The sequence below is a fragment of the Heterocephalus glaber genome, unplaced genomic scaffold (assembly GCF_053883595.1).
Source record: "Heterocephalus glaber isolate CG9 unplaced genomic scaffold, H.glaber_assembly_v1.0 deba00001745, whole genome shotgun sequence".
NCBI classification, from domain to species: Eukaryota; Metazoa; Chordata; class Mammalia; order Rodentia; family Bathyergidae; genus Heterocephalus; species Heterocephalus glaber.
In genome coordinates this window covers 2,335,414-2,345,854 of record NW_028258451.1, presented here as the reverse complement: position 1 = coordinate 2,345,854, position 10,441 = coordinate 2,335,414, and the positions used below count along the sequence as shown (strand labels likewise).

Genomic DNA, 10,441 nt, shown 5'->3' with positions numbered 1-10,441 from the left:
TCGATCAAGTTAACTGACACATCCAGCAACTCATCACCTTATATTTTTATAGTGAGAACATTAAAAAGCCAACTCAACTTAGGAAAGTAAAATTGGATTAAATGTTGGAAGAAATTATTAGTTCCTCAGTTTTACCACTTTGGGCTTGTTGTACTAAACATGAATGAATTTTGCATTTGAAAAGCAGATAAACTTTAAAAATTTACTTGTCTACAATATACTTTAAGTATGCTTTTAAATTTTACAGTGCATTAAACATTCATTCAATCCATGATTGTTGAATATTTAGATTGTTTCCAGATTTATTCTTGTTGTTACCCACTAGACTCACACAATTCCATGCTTTTAGTATATTCATGGTATTACACAATCATCTCCACTGTCTAGTTCCAGAACTTTTGGTTACCTCAAATAGATACCCTGCACCTTTAAGGGCTCACCTCCCATTTCCCTCTGGCAAATACTAATCTTTCTTTCTCTATGCATTTGCCTACTCTGGACAATTTACACAAATTCAATTACATAGTATATGACATTTTGTGATGGCTGCTTTCCTTTAGTATGCTTCCAAAGTTAATCCATGTTGTAGTTCATCTTGGGTACTTCCACCCTTTTCCATTTTATAGTTTACAGCACAATAGTATTATATACATTCATAGTTGTGGACCTATTATGGCTTATATCTAGATGCAACCCCAATGCCTCATACACTCCTAGGCGGAGCTTTTAGGGGATCTCTGGATCATGAGTGGTGTGATACCAGATTAGTCCACTAACATAGTTTTGGAGGTGGATAATAGACTTACTGAAGAGGGACGGCCCACCCTGGGTGTGGGTGGCACCAACCAATAGGGTTGTGGCCTGGGTGGAATAAAAAGGGAAAGAAGGCAGAAGTCTTGCTGCCTCCTGCCTGCCCTCCCATCTGCTGTTTCTCCTCTGTGTTGCCCCTCTGCCATGCCACCCTGCCTTGGAACCAGCCAACTACAGACTGAACCTCTACAGACTGTGAGCCAAAATAAGCCTTTCCTCCTTTAATTTGTGGCTGTCAAGTATTTTGTCCCAGCAATGAGAAAATACCTAAGACAGCACCCACCTCCATAACAACCACTTTCATCATGTACAACTGGAACGCTATATTAATGAAATACTATTCCTTGGTTTTCCTTCCCTCCAGTGTACCTCACCCTCTCACCTCTCCCTGCTCACCATGCCCATCCACACCGGCCTCTTTGTGGTCCTCAGATACAGCAGATCAGACTTGTGAATCACTCCTGCCTCCTGGGATGCATCCCCCAAGTCCTCCCACCGCTGTCTGTGTTTCAGGCCTCTGACCACACTGAGTTCCTTGGAGAGACATCCTGTGGCTGCTGCATGCAGAGCCCTGTGAGTGCACTCAGGGCACAGTGAGCACCAGGCCTGTGGGTACAGGCTGGGTGGTAACGGGGGTGTGGTTCCCCTCATGCTTGTTTGAATAATTCTACCAGCTGGAAGGGAGGGTGGGGACTGGGAAGAGCAGGGAGCACCTGGTCTGGCCACCAGGTGCCATCCTCCCCTGCTGTGAGGAGACTTGCCTGGCTAAAGCCGGAGAGCTGGGGTTGAGGCTTTGGGGCCGTGAGGCTTCAGCCCAGAATTTCATGCCTACGATGCAAGCTTCTGGAAGTAACGCACACATTCACTCATTTGTTCCTTCCTAACTCTTCTGTCTCCCTAGACTTGACTGTGTTCATCTCTGCATTCAAAGGGAGTGAGTCGCAGGTCCAACCCTGCGAGTGTTGTGTATATGTGGTGCACGCTGCTTGTTAGTGCACCTCAAAAACCACCAGAAACGTACCTGGGTTCACACACTAGGTTTGTGCTGCAGAAAATGAGAGGTTATCTCCACTGGGAATGGGGGGTGTCTCTAGAAGCGGGTGTTAGAACTATCGTGGGACTTGGAATTGTGTTAGGTGATTGGGAGAAGGTCTGAAGAAGCAGGGATTGCTCTCAGCTCAGCTTCACCAGGAAAGGGGGAGGGGAGTTGATTCCATGATTGGGAACCCTAAGAAGCTTGGCCTGTAGAGGGCAGAGCAGAGCACAGAGAAAGCTCTGATTGGTGAAAAAGACACTGCCACTCATATCAGCTGGGAAGGAAGAACTGGGTGATCTTGGACAATCCCACGTTTGCCTGAGCTCACATGTGATATGAGATGGCCCTGCTTGTCACTCTGTCACGGGTCTGGCGCAGCCTCCTCTGGGACTGGCATGACAGGACACTGCAGACGGCCACAGAGGTCTGGCATGAGTGCCAGGGCAGTGCCCCGCGCAGGGGCCAATCTTATCTCCTCTGGTCCGTGAGCCCCTTCTAGGCCACGACTACTAGGAGTGTTTTGTCCACTCACAGGTAGGGAATGCAATCCCCATCACCAACCCACCATGGAGCCAGATATGGCTGTGTCTGTTCACACACCCATGAGCCCTCCCATTCATCCACCCACCCACCCACCCATCCATCCTGTCTCCTTCCTTATGTGCTATTTCCTCTCCCTTGCAGAAATGCAGTAAAGTTACTTTTTCTCCCAGCACTTTCCTACTTCACTTTCCTAGGAAGATTACCCCATCCCTCCACATTAGGACAGGATCATAACCTACAATGCCTACAGTTGCTGTGAAGGTGTGATGAATGTGTCAGGTGAGTTTAGGAAAACACAGAGTGCTGGCCCCAAGAAAGGACTAAGCAGGGCCCCACCAAAGGGTTCTAGGCACTGCAAACTCTAGGCACTTCCAACCCAATCAACTTGCACAGAATCCTGGGCTTGTAATAGTCTATCTTATCAACGTTTCATTTTTCTTCAGAAAATTTGAAGTTTTATTTTTTTAATTTTTCCAAGTAAACTTTGCTTATAGCTAGTTACATGGATGAGCTAAGATTTATGCTCAGAATTCTACCTCCTAACTGCAGATTGTCAACCAGTCCACTTCCTGCCTATTCAAAATATATCTGCCTGAGTCATTTTCCAAGTTGGGCAATTTCAAGGAATTTATTTGACAAATATGGTCATGCGTGAAAATGAGAAACACATACCATTATTTTTAAACACACTCTTTAAAAACTTCTAAGAATTAGAAGTACAAAGATGGAAAACAACATAAATATCTCTAATAAGGCACTGGGAAAAAATTATGGTCCTCCGTGAATATGGTTTAGGCCAATTGTGATCCACTTATGCAATGCAGAAATGAAAAATGACAGGGAAATTGTCTTAATGTGTACATATTTCCAACATACTTTTAAATTTTATTTAAGAGGACAGAACAATGGAGTTTAGTGGAGGTAATTCATATCATAGGAACTATGTTTATGCATTTGTAGAATAAAAGTGAGTAGGTTACAATTTCTAAAACGTGGGTTTATATAAAAGAAAAAATGGTGGAGTAGTGATCAGAAGCAAAATATAACCTCTCTGAGACCTGAACTCTAGACACCTGGAAAATAACAACTTGCTGAATGGGAAAAAAGAAGTAGATCTCTAGAATTGGGAGGGAAAAATTAGATACTACAGAGAAGCTGGGAAAATGAAACAGAAAGCCGAGAAGAGGATGAAGCAGTCTGAAAAGCTCACCCCAGCTTCTGGGGTAAAACTGTCTCTGCACACATAGGGCAGCCCTCAGGGTATGGAGCTCCAGGGAGAAACAGCAGACAGGGCCAGAAGCCCTAGCCTGCAGAAAAGCTCGCATGTATTGTGCTCTGCAAAAAAAAAAAAAAAAAAAACAGCGTGGGATTTTACCCTGAAAGTGACTCCTTCCCCAGGAAGGCTAGCGTTGGGAAAGAGATCCAGTGCAGCACCTGCCATACTTGAGAGGGTTTAATCAGGAGCCACTGGCGGAAGGAGTTGATTGATTGTTTAGGACTGAGACACAGGACAACTTCACTTCAGGGTTTCCAGTGTTGCCCTATCACAGTGACTGGGTGAGAGACAGCCACAAGAGACAGTCACCAAGAAGATGCAGGCTAGAAGAGACTCCATGAGAAATTTAAGCTCAAGCCTGGAAGGATATGGGCCTCTTCCCTCCTTGATGAGAAGCAAGGCCAAGGTGTGTGGCTTTCAGAGGCTGTGGGGTGGCAAAGTGCTGCATTAAGCCCAGTGGGCTGCTTGAACCCCAGGCCTGCTGCCCACATCCAGCACAAATCAGAGGTCTGGTCACCTTCTCCATCTGCCACCATGAGCAAGGACATGTCTCAGCTTGGACAGTTGCCACTGCCTGGCAATACGGACAAAGGGGCCTCTGGAGAAGGAGACGGGTGCCTCACAAACCACAGGCCATGAAGGTGGGCAGAGGGTATTGTGACTTGCTGGATTCTGAGGCAGAAGATCCTGGGAAGAACCACTCATTTGAAAATACACAGCGATATTTTTTACTTGTTTTTTTCTTTTTTCATTGTTTTTTGGCGGGGAGGGTTCCTTTTTTCTTTTTTTCTTTTAATTATTTCCTTTTTTATTCTTATTATTTTCTTTCTTTTTTTTTTTTTTTTGTTTGGTACCAGATCCTTGCACTTGCAAGGCAGGAGGCAAAACCACTGGGCTAAGTCCCAGGCCCCAAGATTCTTATTATGTTCTTTTTTTTCTGTGTCATTTGTTCTTTTTGTTATTTTTACCTGAGTCTATTAATTTCCTTTTGCTCCTTGGTAGGATCTTTATCTCACTTTTCTCTTTCTCATCTTCCATTGCTTAATTTTCAAATTTTTCTTCTTTCATTCTCCCATTCCCCAGTCCCTCTATCTTTACTAGAATTACCAGCAAGCTTTCAGGAAAGAGGAAATGGCTTTTAAATGTTCAGGAGAGAGCTGTTGGAACAGTTGTGTATAAGGTGGGTGGGGAGAATTGTGCAAGGCCATGCTATTCTTTCTAATCTTCATTTGGACAGAATCAGTAAGTTAAAACTAACACACCTATATTATACAAGTGATGAAATGGGCTTTTATTTCTTGAATATATATACAGTCTATTATTACTATATCTAGGAATTAAAGCTGGGTCCATAATCCTTATATTTTGACATCTGAGTCCCTTAATAAACTCTGGTCAAATTGTTTACATCTACCTATGCTTACACTATATGATAAATTGACATTGAGAAAGAACTTTAAAACTTAAAGTAACAAACTGAATTCCATTGTTTCTTTTAGATTTGCTCAGGCCTATCAGCTCTCGGAGCCCGGTAATCAGGCTGGGCAGTACTAGGGCCTGGGCCTAGGGCTTAACATTAGCAAGAGTGGCAGCCGACTTTCCAAATAGGAGCACTACAGGCATCGGAAAGCCCACACAGGAGTTTGGAGAAAATGGCAGACAATATTGATATTGAAGCAGTGCTTGAGGCCCCTTCCAAGAAGACTTGCCTAATGGTATCTCACCTCTGCTCCCATGAATTCACCTGTGATTCCAGTGTGAATGGTCAATCATAAGGATGAGAGCAAGTTAAGCAGTGCTGACGGCCATGAAGAGCGTAGCAAAAAGAGGAAGAAAAGCAAGAGCAGAAGCCAACATCATGAACAAAAAAGAAGCAAAAGTAAGGAAAGAAAGCAAAGTAGAGATAAAGAAAGGAAAAAGAGCAAAAGGTGTGAACAGAAGCGAAGTAGAAGCAAAGAAAAGAGACAGAGCCGTTCAAGAAGTTGAGATCACAGATTCCAAGACCACTACAGATGTCCCTACTCCAGACCAAAATTTAACAGTGCCGTCTGAGGGAACATAGCACCAAATTAAGCAGACAATGTTCGTGAAGCAAAAGTCCATTCAGAAAAGACAAGAGCCTGTGAGAGAACCTATTGATAATCTAACTACAGAGGAAAGAGATGCAAGGACAGTTTTCTGCATGCAGCTGGCAGCAAGAATTCAACCAAGAGATTTGGAAGAGTTTCTCTCTACAGTAGGAAATGTCTGAGATGTAAGGATGATTTCTGATAAAAATTCAAGACATTCCAAAGGAATTGCTTCTGTGGAGTTTACTGATGTTACTTCAGTGCCTCTGGCAGTAGGATTAACTGGCCAATGGGTTTTAGGAGAGCCAATCATAGTACAAGCATCACAGGTAGAAAAAAACCAGAGCTGCAGCAATGGCAAACAATTTACAAAAGGGAAGTGCTGGACCCATGAGGCTTTATGTGGGCTCACTACACTTTAACATAACTGAAGATATGCTTTAGGGGATATTTGAGCCTTTGGGAAGGATCAAAAGTATCCAGCTCATGATGACGGTGAAACAGGTCCATCTAAGGGATATGGATTCATAGGCTGGGGATTTAGCTCAGTGGTTCTGCTGCCTGTCTCGCAAGCACAAGGTCCCGAGTTTGATCCCCAGTACCAAAAAAAAAGAGAAAGGGGGGATATGGATTCATTACATTTTCTGACTCAGAACATGCCAGAAGGCTTTGGAACAGCTTAATGGATTTGAACTAGCAGGAAGGCCGATGAAAGTTGGTCATGTTGCTGAACGTACAGATGCTTCCAGTGCTAGTTCATTTTTGGACAGTGATGAACTGGAAAGGACTGGAATTGACTTGGGAACCACTGGTTGTCTCCAATTAATGGCTAGACTTGCAGAAGGTACTGGTTTGCAGATTCCACCCAGCTGCACAGCAAGCTTTACAAATGAGTGGCTCTTTCGCATTTGGTGCTGTGACAGAATTCTCTTTTGTTATAAATTTGCAAACACGATCTTCCCAACATACTGAAGCTTCAGCTTTAGCTGCAGCTGCCTCTGTGCAACCCCTTGCAATGCAGTGTTTCGAACTCTTTAACATGTCTAATCCTCAAACAGGAGAAGTTGGATGGGACACCGAGATTAAGGATGATGTGACTGAAGAACGTAATAAGCATGGAGGAGTTATTCATATTTATGTTGACAAGAATTCTGCTCAGGGCAATGTGTACGTGAACTGCTGCAGCTATTGCTGCTGTCAAAGCATTGCATGGCAGGTGGTTTGCTGGCAAAATGATAACAGCAGTGTATGTACCCTTTCCAACTTACCACAACCTATTTCCCGATTCTATGACAGCAACACAACTACTGGTTCCAAGTAGACGATGAAGCAAGATATAGTCCCTTATGTATATAGCTTTTTTTTCTTGAGAATTCATCCTATCTTTTATTTAGATAAAAAAAATAAAGAGGCAAGGGTCTACTATCATTTGTATATAATTCCTGTTATCTTGAAGAAAATAAAAATGTTAACAGGAATGCAGTGTGCTCATCCTCCCTAACTAGCAAATCCCAATGCATACAAAGCTATTCTCTTGTTCTGCCTTTTAAAATGTTCACGTAGAAAATTACATTAAGGATCTATAGGAATAGCTCTAGGGGAACAAACGTCCTTTCTGTAAAAAGGCAGACAGGTATGTAATGATGTTTTTAATGTTTCAGAAGCCTAAAAATACCGCCCCCCCTTTCTCTTTTTTTTTGGTACTGGGGATCAAACTCGGGACCTTGTGCTTGCGAGGCAGGCAGCAGAACCACTGAGCTAAATCCCCAGCCTATGAATCCATATCCCTTAGATGGACCTGTTTCACCGTCATCATGAGCTGGATACTTTTGATCCTTCCCAAAGGCTCAAATATCCCCTGAAGCATATCTTCAGGCTTTACACAGCAGTTACATTTCACTAAGCTGATATTTGGCTCATGGTTTAGCAGGTTTCTAAAATACACATTTAGTACATGGAAATTCAAGTCAGCTAAAGAGCTATTTGGCTAGCATTTCATCTTCCATTCTCATCATTTGGCAAGAAAGGGAGATTCAGGATTATATTTATTGATGGTAACTTTTCAATTAATGTATCTGTAAATGTTTCTTTGTAAATATTATGTGTTCTGGTGTGTCTTAAGATTCCAAACAAAATGATCCCTGCATTTCCTGAAAATGTTTAATGACAGCCTGATAAGCTAAGCAGTCTGAGGAAGAATAGGAAATGCAGAAATAGATTTTATCTGGTTGCATATAATCTTTGCTCTTTTAAAGCTCTGTGAGCTCTGAAATATATTTTTGGATTACTTCAGTGCACTTGACAAGACAGCTTGATATTTCTAACAAACAAATAAATGACTTTCATATTACAAATCTTTGTAAGAACCACTCAAAATTCTCTTAAAAAGACAAAAAAGTAACAAACTAAGAGATATTAATACAACACATTTCTGTGAATAATAATCATATTTTCACAACAAAAATTAATAATAAATGTGGCCTTGTGGCACAATTTGCAAATCTCTCTAATGCTTCTTTTTAACAGCAGGCATATGAATTTGCAGGTGTACATTTTCATTCAACCACTTGCAACATCACATCAGGCAAAGAAACTGAGAAAGAAAATACAAAATACTGATGTTGCTTAGGGAAAAAAGTATTGAAACTTCCAGACTCACTGAAGGATCTTGGTTGACCCAGGGATGCTTGAACTAAATTTTGGGAATCGCTGTCCCACGAAAGGTAAGTAACGTGAGGCGTATAAGAGATTACCCATGAAAGAACCCCAGGGCTGAGGCGCTGCTCTCCGGGGGACAGGGGTCGCTGTGCAGGGAAGCCAGGTCCGCGGGGACTCACTGTGCCCCAGGGCACAGGCGCCCACTATTACGTGACTCATTACTGACGAATGAACGCACACTGTTCTTCCCTCTCGGAGAAAGGAGCTGCTGCCTCGAACCCGCACCCAGCACACAGCCCTGGCCTTTGTAGTCACCCTGCAAAACACAGAACGCAACAGCGCCGGCAGGTGAGGGTGCGAAGGAGGCGGAGGCCGCACTGGACCCGCGCCCGCCCAAGGCTGCGGGTCCGTCCCTCCAGGCAGTCACAGGACACGGAGCATGCGCCGGGCTCAAGATCCACGTCACAGAGACCCGGGTCTCGGGCACGGACGTCGGGCGTCACGGAGTTCAGCGCGGGTGAACGCGAGACCTGGCGGCTGAGAAGCGGCTCCTCCCCAGCGGCGCGCCCGGCCAGGTCCCGGCCCAGCGCAGGCTCTGCGGCACTGTGCGGTTCCCTCCTCAGCCACGCCCAAGAAAGCCTCCCGGGCTGGGCCGAAAGACAGAAAGAGGTACAGATCTGCGTATCCATGTTGAAGCAGCATTTCTCACGACAGCAGAAGAGCAGAGCCCTGATGGGGCACAGACCTGCGATCCCGGCACTCCGAGAGGCTGGGGCAGGAGGACCACAAGTTTGAGCCCAGCCTGGGCAACTCAGCAGCACCTTGCCTTAAAATGCTAAAGGCCGAGGATGTACCTCAGTTCGAAGGCTCTGGGTTCAATTCCAGTACCAAAGGGGGAAAAGAAGCTGTAGCCACCCAAGCATCCATTAATGGATGAATGAACAAACAACGTGTAGTCTGTGCGTACAGTGGAATATTATTCAGCCGAACAAAGGGAAGAACATTCTGGAGCATTCTAACACATGTTACAACACACGACTGTACCGTTAAACTACAGCAACTGCGACAAGCCAGCCACAGGAGGGCAGCTGGCGCGGCCCAGGCACACGGAGCACGGAGAGCGCTCGCCGACTCCAGACAGAAGACCGCAGCGGGGCGGGGCGGGGCGGCGCGGGGAGGGGCTGCAGCGAGTGGACACGCGGTGGCAACACCCTTAAGGCCACCAGAGTGCACCTTAACAAAGTCTCAAAGTGTAGATCATGCAAAGCCTATGCTTGAGGATTAACATTAGAAAACTGGGTAAATTAGAAATGAAGTGAATTTTATTCTGTGTGTACTTTACCACATTACAGTTTTCAGACTTTTGAGCCTACTTAGCCCTGACTCAACAACGGCCTCTAGTGGCGGCAGAGGCGCTTGACACTGCCCTAGGCGATGCCCCATCAAACGAGAAAATAGAAGGCACTTTCTAAGCCGGGGCGTTGAAGTATTTTCCATTTTTGTTTCGTAAGATTTTTTCCAGGGTACAAAGTTTGTGCCCCGGCCAGGGCCTGCAGCACGTTGGACGGGTGTCCGCCTGCCCGAGACGCCCTGCAGCCTGGCGCGAGCCTGGGGAGCCAGGACGGGGCCGGTGAAAGGAGCCAGCCCTCCAGCGCCCTGATGGAGCCAGGCCCGGCTGCACCTCCTCTGGGGAGACCTCGGGGCTCGAAGAGGCCGGCTTCGGGCGGTGCAGCCCTGTGCTGCGGCCTCAGCCTCCGAGGGGCCTGGGCTGCTGTCTGGCTCCGGCCGCTTGGCAGTGTCCCACAGGGGGCTGTGAGGGGGGAATTGCTCGGGTGGACAGTGCTTGTTAGTGCGCTTGTCCGTGGAGGAGTCTTCCAGAGCCCCGTCCAGCCCCGTCCAGCCCCGTCCAGCCCCGTCCAGCCCCGTCCAGCCCCGCACACGCATGCGCACTCGCTCACACAGGCGCATGCGCACAGGGGATGAGGCGGTGCCACGGGGATTCCCAGGCTCCAACACAACATGCAGTTCACGGCTTCGTGAATCAGTTTC

At 45.8% G+C, this 10,441-nt stretch overlaps 1 long non-coding RNA gene and 1 pseudogene across 1 annotated transcript; one reads left to right on the top strand and one right to left on the bottom strand.

The window, feature by feature from the left end:
- Positions 1–5,317: 5,317 nt before the first annotated feature.
- LOC101717749 (RNA-binding protein 39-like) lies at positions 5,318–7,214 on the top strand (annotated as a pseudogene).
- A 1,009-nt stretch (positions 7,215–8,223) lies between these two features.
- LOC147821298 (uncharacterized) lies at positions 8,224–9,182 on the bottom strand. The gene is made up of 2 exons (XR_015447353.1): positions 8,488–9,182; positions 8,224–8,327 (listed from the first exon to the last, which is right to left on the bottom strand). It is a non-coding gene; the product is annotated as an uncharacterized LOC147821298 (long non-coding RNA).
- Positions 9,183–10,441: the final 1,259 nt, after the last annotated feature.